The sequence below is a fragment of the Sapajus apella genome, unplaced genomic scaffold (assembly GCF_009761245.1).
Source record: "Sapajus apella isolate SASKATOON/1434 unplaced genomic scaffold, GSC_monkey_1.0 scaffold10, whole genome shotgun sequence".
Taxonomy (NCBI): Eukaryota; Metazoa; Chordata; class Mammalia; order Primates; family Cebidae; genus Sapajus; species Sapajus apella.
In genome coordinates, this window is record NW_022436950.1 from 33,246,390 (window position 1) to 33,260,485 (window position 14,096).

The 14,096-nt window shown below is 46.3% G+C and overlaps 1 pseudogene; it reads right to left on the bottom strand.

The window, feature by feature from the left end:
* Positions 1–7,070: 7,070 nt before the first annotated feature.
* LOC116552028 lies at positions 7,071–10,976 on the bottom strand (annotated as a pseudogene).
* Positions 10,977–14,096: the final 3,120 nt, after the last annotated feature.

The following is a 14,096-nucleotide window of genomic DNA, read 5'->3' on the forward strand; positions in this document are numbered from 1 at the left end:
TGCTATCCCTCCCCTTCCCCTAGGCCCCCACCCCTGACAGCCTCTTGTGTGTGTGATGCTCCCCTCCCTGTGTCCATGTGTTCTCATTGTTCAAGTTCCACTTATGAGTGAGAACATGCGGTGCTTGGTTTTCTGTTCTTGTGTTAGTTTACTGAGAACGATGGTTTCCAGCTTCATCCATGTCCCTTTAAAGGACATGAGTTCATCTTTTTTATGGCTGCATAGTTTTTCCATAGTGTATATGTGCCACATTTTCTTAATCCAGTCTATCATTGATGGGCATTTGAGTTGGTTCCAAGTCTTTACTATTGTGAACAGTGCTGCAATAAATATATGTGTGCATGTGTCTTTATAATACAATAATTTCTAATTCTTTGGGTATATACCTACTAATGGGATTGCTGGGTCAAATGGTATTTCTATTTCTAGATTCTTGAGGAATTGCCATACTGTCTTCCACAATGGTTGAACTAATTTACATTACCACTAAGAGTGTAAAACTGCTCCTGTTTCTCCACAGCCACTCCAGCATCTGCTGTCTCCTGACTTTTTAATGCTCGCCATTCTAACTGGCGTGAGATGGTATCTCAGTGTGGTTTTAGTTTGCATTTCTCTAATGTCCAGTGATGATGAGCTTTTTTTTCATATGTGTTAGCTGCATAAATGTCTTCTTCTGAGAAGTGTCTGTTCATATCCTTCACTCACTTTTTGATGGGGTTGTTTCTTTTTCCAGTAAATTTGTTTAAGTTTCTGGATAGATTCTGGATATTAGCCCTTTGTCAGAGTCTGGATATTAGTCCTCTGTCAGATGGGTAGACTGCAAAAACAATTTTCTCCCATTATGTAGGTTGCCTGTTCACTCTGATGATAGTTTCTTTTGGTGTGCACAAGCGCTTGTTGAATTAGATCCCATTTGTCTATTTTGGCTTTTGTTGTCACTTTGGGGTTTTAGTTACGAAGTCTTTGCCTGCACATGGGGGATTTTTAGTAGCATTCCTGGCCTCTGACTACTAGATACCAGTGGCACCCCACTCCCCCAGTTTAAACAAAAATGTCTCTAAACATTGCTAAATTCCCTGGGGGGTGAGGGGGAAGTGGTGGTTGTGGTGGCAATCTTTCTGGTCAACCGGAATTTCTAGGGTTATAGGAACCTTGAAATCCAGCCATCTCCTGGGTATGCGAAGCCCCCTCCCCAGCAGCCCCTTGGTGGTCGTGGTGGGGCATTAATAAATGATGTGTGGACACCTCTGCAGGAGCTCTGACTCCCTCTCCTGGGGGAACTTGTTTCATTGTAACTTTTCTGCAGTTGAGTTTATTATTATTATTTTTTGAGGTGGAATCTTGCTCTTGTTGCCCAGGCTGGAGTGCAGTGGCACCATTTTGGCTCACTGCAACATCCCCCTCCTGGGTTCAAGCGATTCTCCTGCCTAGCCTCCCAAGTAGCTGGAATTACAGGCATGTGCCACCACGCCCCGCTAATTTTTTGTATTTTTAGTAGAGGCAGGGTTTCTCCGTGTTGGCCAGACTGGTCTCGAACTCCAGACCTCAGGTGATTCGTCTGCCTTGGACCCCCAAAGTGCTGGAATTACAGGTGTGAGCCACTGCACCTGAATTTACTGAATTAACTTTGAATTTACTGTTAACAGCTGCTGCAGCCCCTAGGATCTCTCTTGCGCCCGTGGTTGCTGTGGCCCCAGAGCTGTGAGCAGGGGAAGGAACTGGATCTAGCCTGCACTGAAAGATATGGGATTAAACTGGGAGAGCTCTGTTCTGTGGGACAGAGTCCTGGAGCTGGGTTTCCACCATCCCCGGGGTATCCAGTTACAATCTCAGTCCCCCAGCTCTGACCAGGGCCGGATGAGCTACTAGGCAGGCCTGGCACCTGCTTGAAGCATTAGTAGTGCAGAGGCACGTGTGGGCATGCATATGCACACACTCTAGAAAGTGGTCCACTGTGGAAGGACAGCTATTCAAACTCCATTTCCACTGTATGCATATCGTGTATTGGATAACTTAGGAAATTTAAAAAATCATTTCCTAGCCAGTGTGGTGGCTCATGCCTGTTAATCTCAACACTTTGAGGGGCTGAGGTGGGCAGATTACTTGAGGTCAGGAGTTCAAGACCAGCCTGGGCAACATAGTGAGACCAAAAATACATAAAATTAGCCAGGCATGGTGACACACATCTGTAATCCCAGCTACTTGGGAGGCTGAGGCATGAGAATCACTTGAACTTGGGAGGCAGAGGTTGCAGTGAGCCGAGATCATGCCACTGTACCCCAGCGTGGGCATTAGAGAGAGACTCCATTTCAAAAAAATAAATAAAAATAAAAAATAAAAATAATCGTTTCCTGGTTTGGTATTGCTTTACATTTTGAATTATATGAGAATACTGTGGCATTTGTGGTATATGTAGAGCTTCTAGAAAGGTCCACATCTCTGAGGGGGGGGCCTGGGGTTCTGCATTTTCAGTAACTCTTTAGGTGATTTCTTTTTTCTTTCTTTCTTTTTTTTTTTTTCTTTTTTTTTTTCCCGAGATGGAATCTCACTATATTGTTGCCCAGGCTGGAGTGCAGTGACATGATCTCAGCTCACTGCAACCTCCGGCTCCAGGGTTCCAGCAATTCTCCTGCCTCAGCCTCCCTAGTAGGTACCAAGCCTGGCTAATTTTGTGTTTTTAGTAGAGACAGGGTTTCACCACATTGGCCGGGCTGGTCTCAAACTCCTGACCTCAAGTGATCCACCTGCCTCAGCCTCCCAAAGTGCTGGGATTACTTATAGGCCTGAGCCACTACTCCTGGCTCTTTTTAGTTTTTTTTTTTTTTTTTCAGACCTGTTTTCACTGTTGCCCAGGCTGGAGTGCAGTGGCACAATCATAGCTCCACTGCAGGCACACTGCAGCCTCAGTGGGCAACCTCCTGGGCTCAAGCCACTCTGTTACCTTAGCCTCCTGAGTAGCTAGGGCTGCAGGCACGCACAACCAAGACTGACTAATTTAAAAAAAATTTTTAGTAGAGATGAGGTTTTGCTATGTTGCCCAGGCTGGTCTTGAACTCCTGGCTTCAAGCAATCCTCCCACCTCAGCCTCCTGTGTAGCTCGGACTACAGACTCACGCCACCATGCCTGGCTAATTATAAAAACTTTTTGTAGAGACGGGGGTCTCACAATGTCACCTAGTTTGGTCTTGAACTCCTGGACTCAGACAATGCTTGTACCTCAGCCTCCCAAAGTCCTGGGGCTAAAGGCATGAGCTACTGTGCTGCTCACCACATGATTCCTCCTCTGACCTCCCTCCACCGCCCCCATAAATGAGCTAACAAAGGAACCAGGTGATTCTGATGCATATCAACATTTTGGGCTTCAATTGCAGGAAACTTAACAGTGGGGCTTCCCTGAGACTCCCAGGCCCCGCCCTCTGTGTTCTGCCCTAGCCGGGTGGGGTTTTCTATGGGTGAACACATGGCTTCCTGGGATTTTACTTCACTGCCATCTATGTTCCATTTTTTCTGTTTTTGTTTTCTGTAACTTGCATTAGACAGGTGACCACCTAGATTGATCCCCTAACTCCCTCTCCCCACATTTTCCAACTCACCTTCTCTTAGTTTAAGTATTTGTAAGCATGTTTGTTAAAAATGTTTATTGGAAACTTTTCTGGTACAAATATATTACATCCTTATTACAGAAAATCTGGAAAACATAAAAAAGGAAAAGTCAGGCACAACAAAGCCCAGGATCTCACTACCCAAGACTACCACAATGTCTTCTCATGTGCCTCTTTCATTCTAGTCTATTTCCTTTTCCTTTTAGATTTCTGTGTGTGTGTGTGTTTTTTTTTTAATCTAAGACATACATGCACATGGCTAAAAAAAGTTGATGAATACCAAAAGGCTTATAAAGAAAAACATGAGGCCAGTTGCAGTGGCTTGTGCCTGTAATCCCAGCACTTTGGGAGGCTGAGGTTGGCGGATTGCCTGAGGTCAGGAGTTCGAGACCAATCTGGTCAACATGGTGAAACCCTGTGTCTACTGAAGGTACAAAAATTAGCCAGGCATGGTGGCAGGCGCCTGTAATCCCAGTTACTTGGGAGGTTGAGGCAGGAGAATTGCTTGAACCCAGGAGGTGGAGGTTGCATTGAGTTGAGATTGTGCCACTGCACTCCAGCCTGGGTGACAAAAGCAACACTTTGTCTCAGGAAAAAAAAAAAAAAAAGGAAAACATTAATCTCCTTTCCCATTTCTCTCTTCATTCTGCTTCCCAGAAGGCCCCTTTCTAGAACCCTATGGTTGTTTCTTCTGTATGTAGTCCATATTTCTAAATGATAAGCTTATATTATTATGTACTTAGTTATCCATGTCAGGTGCAGTGTTTTGGGTTTTTGTGCTCCCTTGTACCACTCCCTTCTCCTCTCTACCCTTCTCCACCTTCCAACATGCGTCCTTCCAACATGGTGATATCGCAGCGGAGGGTTAGTGGATAGTCATGCCTCACTGCTGCCTGGCCAAATTGTACAATATTTTACTTTTCCTGCAGGTAATGATTATATCATTTTTTTTTCCTTTGTAGTTTTTTATGGATCTACCACTGCAAAAGGATTTTTTTGTTCCTAAATACTTCAACAGATCTTTTCAACAAAAATATCTTGTGGTGGTTTTTCCAAATACTCAAACAGATCACAGAACCTTCAGTCTTATGCTTCCCTGAGACTCCCAGGCCCCACCCTCTGTGTTCCTTCCTGGCAGAGGCGGGGGTTCTCTGTGGGTGCACACGCGGCTTCCTGGGATTTCACTTCACTGCTCATCTATGTTCCATTTTTTTCTGTTCTTGTTTTCTGTGACTTGCATTAGACAGGAGACCTCCTGGATTGATCCCCTAACTCCCTCTCCCCACATTTTCCAACTCACCTTCTCTTGGCACAGCTTTCTGGAAGATTATTTTTTTTTAAACATTTCTTCCTTGCGATACAATCTGGAAGATTTTGTCAGCCTTATCTGACAAGCATTTTATTAAATTTTTAAATTTCAGCTGCCACATTTTTTCTTTGTAAGAGTTCTTTCATTTACCTTGTTTATTCTTATTTGTCCTGCTCCTTCAGTGGTTCCCCCATCTCTCTCTCTCTCTCTACACACACACACACACACACACACACACACACACACACACACACACACACGTGTGGGTATATACATCTATGTGTATGTATGTATATATGTACACATTAACATATATACACACATATTGTACACACATATATGTACACACATATATGTGAGTATATATGTTAATACCTTGTAGAAGCTTTGTTCTGTGCATTGATTGTATTTTTCTGTTTTTTTCTTATTGCTTTATTAATTTACTTATCAAATATTTATTGAGTTTCTTTTATGGGCCAGGTATTGCTTTAGTTGTTGGGGATATAAGAGTAAGATAAAGTTCTCTGTCCTTATGAAGGTTATATTCTAGTGGGGGAAAATAATAAGCAAATGAATTATATATTATGGCTATAAATAAAAATTAGGCAGGCAAAGGTGGTTTTTTTTTTTTTTACCACTGTCGGAAAAGAAAATGTTGTTTTCAATAAAGTGTTCAGAGAAGATCTCTCTCTCTGAGGCTTCTTTACTCCCATGTCTGCCACCTGGGCTTGGAGGATTCATGTGGCTTGGGCTTCCTCACAGCATGGCAGCTGGGATCTAAGAAGGAATGTTCTGAGAGCAAGGTTTCCGCAGAACTGACTACAAGGCCTCTATGGGTTATAGGAGAGTCATTAAGGCTAACCCAGATTTAAGGGGAGGGGAATCAGTCTGTCCTTTTTGATGGAAGAGTGGTAAAGTCACATTGCAGAAAAATGTAGGTGGGAGGAAGTGTCTTGAATGTCTTTGAAAAATACAATGTGTCCCACATTGTAACACCCTCTATTCTGTTCAGCTGGTTGCTATTTCTCTACCCACTCTGTCTTCAAACATTTATTTTGAATATCTCTGAGTGCTGCTTTTGTTGTTGTCCTTATGAGTGAATAAGTGAATAGCCTTTTATCATCCCTTCACTGCCTAGTAGGGTTTGAAGAGAAGGGCATAGGTGGGTGTCACCAGTTGGCTACTTTTGAGTAGTAGTCCAGATGATCTGCAGGGCAAGGTTGTTGAAAATTGGTATGAGAAAACAGTGACAGAGCTTAGGAATGGCTCAAGTAAAATATTTTCTCTCTTTACCTTTTTACTGCTCTTGATTTATATCAGAAGAAATAAAGGCACATGGAGGTTAGGTAACTTTCCAAAACATCGCTCAGCTAGCTGCAGAGCTGGGACCGCATTTGTATTTCAACTTGTGTTTTACAAATTATTTAGGATATATTGAAAGAAATCCAACAGAGCCCTGTGTGGTGGCTCAAACCTATAATCCCAGCTACTCGGGAGGCTGAGGGGAGAGGATTGCTTGAGCCCAGGAGTTCAAGACCAGCGTGAGTAACATAGGGAGATCCCATTTCTAAAAACAAAACAAAACAAAAAAGAAAGCAATCCAACAAACAACAATTTAAAAGACAAAATACCTAAAAAACAGCAACCTATTTGGAGGTCAAAGAAATTTGGGAAGCTGAGTTAAACAAAGTTAAACAATTTACTCTTTTTCTTTTTTTTTTTTTGAGATGAGGTCTCACTCTGTTGCCCAGGATAGGGTACAGTGGCACAATCTTGGCTCACTGCAACAGCTGCCTCCTGGATTCAAGCAGTCTTCCCATGTTGGCCTCATGAAATGAGGCACATGGGACTAGAGGCACATGCCATCTCGCCCAGCTAATTTTTGTATTTTTAGTAGAGATAGTGTTTCACCGTGTTGCCCAGGTTGGTCTTGAACTCCTGGGCTTAAGTGATCCGCCTCAGCCTCCCAAAGTGCTGGGATTATAGGCGTGAGCCTCCAGGCCTGGCCAACACTCCTTCTTTCCTTTTTTTTTTTTTTGAGACGGAGTTTTGCTGTGTTGCCAGGCTGGAGTGCGGTGGCGCGATCTCGGCTCACTGTAACCTCCGCATCCTGGGTTCAAGCAATTCTCCTGCCTATTTAGTTTTAATTTTATAATTTTAAATTGAACTCTGCAATCCAGCTAGGCATGGAAGGGAACAAGGAAAACATGGAACCCAAAGGGAACTGTAGTGAGAGCACAAAGACTCTAGGATACTGCGAGCAAATGGGGTGGAGGGTGCTCTCCTGAGCTACAGAAGGAATAGTCTGGTGGTTAAGATAAAACACAAGTGAAACTTACTAGAGTTGTCCACAGTCAGCAGTGATGATCTTCTTGCTGGTCTCGCATTCCTGGACCCAAAGCGTCCATGGCCTCCACAATATTCATGCCTTCTCTCACCTTGCCAAAGACCGCATGCTTGCCATCCAATCACTCAGTCTTTTTGTTTTGAGACAGAGTCTTGCCCTGTCACCTAGGCTGGAGTGCAGTGGTGTGATCTCAGCTCACTGCAACCTCCACCTCCTGGGCTCCCTTGTTGAGCAACCCCCGCAGAGTAAGGACTGCTCCCTGGTCCAGGCTTCCCTGGGAGCCGCCCGAGCTCAGCCAGCTGGGCTCTCAGGCCCTGTGCCTTCCTCAGGTCATTCTTGCTGCAGCCTGCTCCAGCCAGGCCCCCACCCCAGGGGCAGGCGGCCCCTCCTGACTTCTCCTGTAGGGCACCTCCCTGTCCCCCAACCCCCCAGGAAATGGTGCTCCCCTGGCCCTGCCTCTGGGCCTTCCTGGGCAGCTACCCCCTCAGCCATGTGGCACTCCTGGGCTCCTGACCTAGGCCATGGGGAGGTCTGGGGATTCTCCTGCTTCAGCCTCCCAAGTAGCTGGGACTACAGGTGTGTGCCACCACGCCCAGGTAACTCTTTGTATTTTTAGTAGAGATGGGCTGTCACCATGTTGGCCAGGCTGTTCTTCAACTCCTGACCTCAGGTGATCCTCCCACTTTGGCCTCCCGAAGTGCTGGGATTACAGGTGTGAGCCACTGTGCCTGGTCACATGCAACCATTCAGTCTTGGCAGTGTAGGTGAAAAACTGGGAACCATTTGTGATGGGTCCAGCATTTGCCATGGACAGGATGCCAGGACCTGTATGCCTCAGGACGAAGTTCTCCTCATCACATTTCTCCCTGTAGTTTTTATTTCACTAGCCATTATGTCTTATGAAGTCACCGCTCTGACACATAAACCCTGGAATGATTAAGTGAGAGCAGGAACCCTTATAACCAAATCCTTTCTTTCCAGTGCTCAGAGCATGAAAGTTTTCTGCCATCTTTGAAATCTTGTCTGCAAACAGCTCGAAGGAGACGCGGCCCAAGGGCTTGCTGTTGAGGATGATGTTGAAGAGCGTGGTGGGGTTGATTATGGCTGGTAGTACGGGGCCCCTGGTGATGACAGCAGTGCCTGCAAAGCGCAATTTTCTTTACACAGACTTTTTGGAGGCCTTTTTTTTTTGAGACAGGATCCCTCTTAGCTGCCCAGGTTGGAGTGCAGCAGCAGCATGACCACACTCATTGCACCCTCAACCTCCCAGGCTCAAGTGATTCTCCCACCTTAGCCTCTCAAGTCGCTGGGACTACAGGCATGTAACAGCTAATTTTTGTATTTTTTTGGTAGAGACAGGGGTCTGTCTGTGTTGCCCAGGCTGGTCTCGAACTCCTGGGCTCAAGTGACCCTCCTGCCTTGGCCTCCCGAAGTGCTGGGATTATAGGTGTGCCTGGCCTTCTGAGGCTTCATTGTGCTAGGGCAGCAGGGTTTGAGTTTCCAAGCTCACATGACTGCTTTTGCGGGGTGTCTCATGTAGACCGTAATTATTTAAATGCATTCACAAGCGGTTCTCAGAGTGTCCGGGTCACGCTTCCCTTTCCTGTCTTGTAATTATATCACCAGCAGAGATCTGTGTAGCATGTAGATGATCAGTGCTTTCATGGGATTGAAAGAGTTTGCATACTTAGTAACTGATGTTTTCATGTACCTCTGTTTAGTGACCAGATGGGCTTGTTTAGGCAAGCAATTTAAGAGCTTTTCATTCATGCCTAAAGGGCCAAAGAAAGGAGGTTCTTCAACACTGGATTCACTTTTTCAGCATTCCAAGATTCACTGCTCATTGGTGGCTGACTTCAGAAGTTGTTTTGCTATTGATGACTGTAGTTTAAGGAGACATTTATTTTCAATCTTTTGGGCATTCAAGGACATTTCACTTTTGGCCACCAGATGGCAGAGCACGGTCGTGCTTTGCCACTTGGGTTTTCTCTGAGGTGGGTTTGTGCTGCGCTGCCACAGGAGTAGCCGAAGCCACGAGCTTCTGAACTGCCGTGTTCTTGGAACACATAGGACATTCGATTCTACCTCGTTCTAATGATGCCTGGACTTCCTATGTCAGTTCTTAGGAGAGCATAACTGAGCCAGAAACAGGACTTTTACAAAAACTGCTTCATTTTTCCTGAATGACTTGTCAGCTGCTGCTGTTGACTTGCTGACATTTGTTGTTTTAAGTTCAGTTTTCTGATTGCATAACAAGTACATTTTTCTTTTTTTTTAGTTGGAAAGTCAAATTTAATTTTTATTTTTAGGGACAGGGTCTCATTCTGTTGCCCAGGCAGTGGCGTGATCATAGCTCATTGTAATCTCAGCCTCCTGGGCTCAGAGACGATCCTCCCAAGTAGCTGGGACTACAGATGTGTACCACCACTGCCGGCGAATTTCTGAAAAATTTGTTAAATTTTAAAACTCCTTTCATTCAGATTGCTCGCTTTGACACTGCGCAAAGCCCTAAAGGGCCTGGAAACACCTCTACCTTTTAAATTTGGATCTCAAGAAGAAGGGTGTGATTTAAGGTCTGTGTGGATGCAGGATGCTTTCTGCTTTTCCACGCCAAGGCAAGATCCTCTTTTGCAAAGGAGATGAGGATGAAGATATATAAGATTCATGAGAGACGAAGCCCCGAGGGAAGGATGAGGGGCCAGGACAGCAAACAGTGATCTCCCCTGGGTGCTTTGGCTGGGAAACTTACGATTATGGGAAACTTACTATTATGTACCTGTGAGGAGGCAGGAAGTTCTATGAGGCCTGACCTCCTCAGCCTTTTTTTTTTTTTTGGGGGGGGGCAGGGTCCCACCCTGTCACCTAAGCTAGAGTGCAGAGGCATGAACATGGCTCACCGCAGCCTCAACCACCTGGGCTCAGGTGATCCTCCCACCTCAGCCTCCTGAGTAGCTGGTACTACAGATGCAAATGAATCACCATGCTCAGCTAATTTTTTGTAGAGACGGGGTTTTGCCATATTGCCCAGGCTGGTCTGGAACTCCTGGGCTCAAGCGATCCTCCCGCCCCAGCCTCCCAAAGTGCTGGGATTACAGGCGTGGGCCACTGTGCCTGGCCTCTAAAACCCTTTGAAATGAGGAAAATTTTAATAACAGTACATTTACAGCTGGTTTGGCAGACATTCACCTCTAACTGGTTCTTGAGGGTTGGAAATGGGAAGACAAACGAAGGAAGAGCAAATCTTCATTTCTTCTCACCATCCTTCCATCCTCTGTGCCCAGCACTGGGATTTGGGTGAAGACTGTCCCCTTTTTCTCTCCATCCACATGTGGAGATTCTACCACACTGCAGTTCGTTATGTGCTCTGCGTTGGCGGCTGGAAGGTGAGAGGAGGGCCTGTTCACTGCCTCCTGCCACGGCCCCTCTTAACATCTGAAGAACAGTCGGTGGGGATGAATCAACATGTAAGAAGCCCTGGCTTGAGCTCCAGCAGGTACGCCACTGAGCGTGTCACTCTGGGAAAGAACGGGGCGACCAGGGCTGTCCACGGTGTGATGGTCCGTGTCGGTGTGGTTTGAATCCAGGGCAGGTTCCCAGCATCTGCTCCTTCCGGCGTCCAGAAGTGGCTCTGCCCTGCCAGGATGGTGCTCCAAGGACCCACTGCCACCTCCTGCAGCCAACCCGCCCTCAGCCAGCAGCTTCTCTTTAGCTTCCCCATCTCACTGGAAGGGCTCAGGAGCTCACTGTATTGTCTGCCCTTGATTCTCCTGGGAGTCACAAAGAAGCCACATCCTGTAACTCAGGAGCTGTGTTGTGTTCTCAGTGGGAACACAGCCGTCCCCACTGCAGTCAGGGGCCAAGGGCTCATGAGAGCATCTTGTTTAGTATGAGCCCTGGGAGAGACGCTGGAAAGATGGACGAGATGCCCTTTCCCAAGGTCTCTTCCTTTCCTATCATTCTAAATTTCTGCTGTGTTTTGAGACCCTTGAATGGTCGAGGCCACAAAAGTGAAAAACATGACAATTATTTATTGTCACTATTGCCATCTGTCTGATTCTCTGCGGGCACCCAAGGCCCCTCATCAATCTCTATGAACATCAAACAGATTTCCACTGTTTAAGAAAAAAGAAATGTTTCACGAAAGATTATAAAAAGATGCAACTGGTGGGAGCCACCTCGTTGGGACCCAGCACCATCAAGGGGACCGGCATAAAGCAAGCTGTCCCCAAAAGCACATCAGGGTGAGCGTTGAGCTTGAACGTGGCTCCCGTGAAGGGCAGGGCTTGTCTTTGTGTTGACATGCCAGCTTTGCCTCCTGACACCTTGTCTTGTCCTGCAAGATACCCTGGTTTTACTTCTTCCAACATCAGAAACTTTAAAAGCCTAGTTGAAAAGAATCATAATAAAAATCTATAAGCACTGGGCTTTCATATATTTCACTTTTATTGAATTCCTTTTAGTATAAAAGTAGCCTATTTTGTAGTATTCAATGCAATGCCTGTCTGCAGATAAAATACACTGAGTGAGGGCTGAGAGGCAGAGGCCGATAGGAAAAGAACGGGCCAAGCTGGGTGGAGGTGGAGGCATCATCACATTCCAAGTCAAGGCTGCTCCCAAATCTCTCTTTCTTTTTTCTTTTCTTTTTCTTTTTTTTTTGAGACTGAGTTTGTTCTTGTTTCCCAGGCTGGAGTACAATGGTGCCACCTGGGCTCACCACAACCTCCGCCTCCTGGGTTCAAGCTATTCTCCTGCCTCTGCCTCCCAAGTAGCTGGGATTACAGGCACAAGCCATCACACTTGGCTAATTTTCTTGTATTTTTAGTAGAGACGGGATTTCTCCATGTTGGTCAGGCTGCTCAAACCCCCAACCTCAGGTGATCTGCCTGTTTTGGCCTCCCAAAGTGCTGGGATTACAGGCCTGAGCCACGGCGCCCTGCCTTCATTTCCTTTTGTGTTTCCTTTTTGCATTTATGTTTTTCTATAGGTTGGGGTGATTTTCTGATCTAGCTGAAGGGTATCTTCTACGTTTGATTTTGTTTTTTGGAGTCACCTTGGGTTAATGATCAAGTCAATAACAAGAAAAGGCCATAGAACTAATAGAGCATCAAAACAGCTTTGTTTGGTGCTTTTGGACAAAACCCTCATTTCCTCCTAGTTTTATTCAGAAATCTAGGTGTGGAATCCAATTGTGCATGCATGTCAGCTCATAACCTATTTTCAGTGTGACTTCCTGTGCTATCTCAATGGGAAGAGATTTCACAGTAGTTGCTTCATCTCCCAGTCCGACTTCCTCGTGTCTCTCATCTTCCTCTTCTCCAGCACTTTATCTACTATTGGCATAGCTGTGGTTACCTTGGGTGCTGGGAGGTGCTTCACCGTGTCACTCAGGATTAGTGACAAGCGTGGCTGTGGGTGTCTGTGAGTCACTCAGCAGGCTGGATGTGGACTGCCACATGCACTTCCTCACATCCACTCCCACCAGGCCAGGCATGGCCCTCATCCTGCCAGAGAGGGCAGGAACATGTGATGAAGTTGGGGATGGGGAGGTCACCCTGCCCCACCTTCAGGACCAGGACCCAGCAGGACCCCTAAGCACCCAGCTCTGAGTATGCTGACCATATTTTCTCTTCTTTCCCATGGCCCCGGCTTGCATGTCTACATTTGGAGAACTGGCTCTCCTAGAATGTGACGTGCAGTCACGAGAGCTGGTGGGTAGGAAGGGGCTAGCCCAGCACCTGGCGGAGGGAGGGAGGCGGCACAAACATGCCAGCCAGTGCTTTCTGATTTCTGGCCCAAACAGCCTGCCCTATGTGGAGTGTGTGTGTGTGTAAGACAGAATCTCACTCTGCCACCCAGGTTGGAGTGCAGTCGTGTAACCTCGGCTCACCGCAGCCTACGCCTCCCGAGTTCAAGCAGCTCTCCTGCCTAGCCTCCTGAGCAGTTGGGATTACAGGTCCCCACCACCATGCTCAGCTAATTTTTGTATTTTTAGTAGAGACAGGGTTTCATCATGTTGGTCAGGCTGGTCTTGAACTCCTGGCCTCAAGTGATTCACTTGCCTCAGCTTTCCAAAGTGCTGGGATTACAGGTGTCAACCACTGTGCCCGGCCCACCAGGCATGTTTTACGGATGGAGAAGTGGAGGTAGGGTATTTCTTAAGGTCCTAGGGTTTGCCGGTGGTTGACCCAGGGCCTAGGTTTGCCTTAGCAGTTGCACCTGCAGGGACTTGGGATGGTGCTGTGAAGTACATCTTTCCCTGCGACAAAACTGCATATGCTTGGCTACTCTTGGGCAAAGATTTGTTTGGTTTTTGCCACCGGGGCCCCTTCTGGGCTGACTCTGAGCCCCCCTTGCAGAAAGGACTGGCTAGTTTTGACAACTGGTATCTACTGCCTGCTCTCACCTCTCACTGGTAAGGTGAGCCGGGACTGGGGGCGATGGGATCTCAACGCTGAGCTCAAAGGCATCGGTGTGCTCACCTTTGCAGGGTTGGATACCGTTTTTCACTCCTAGGACGACCTGCCAAGCATGTCAAATTGTCTTTATGGGACTTCCCTAAATTTGATATTTGGTACAACCTGTTTCCAGTGCTGAAAAAATACGTTTTTTTGTACATTACTTCATTATAGTTTAGGAAATTGCCTCTTCTCAATTATGCTGACAACTCAGGAGCTCATAGTCCTAGATTTTCTGTTTAAATCACCATCTAGGGCTTTGAAAACATGTTAAATTCTTCAGGATATCTGTACAATAGCCCTTTGTCTTTTTCTTTCCCTGCACCTTGTAACTTTTCAAGATGTGGTGTTATCTTTCTCATGAAAACTGAAATTTATTGCAA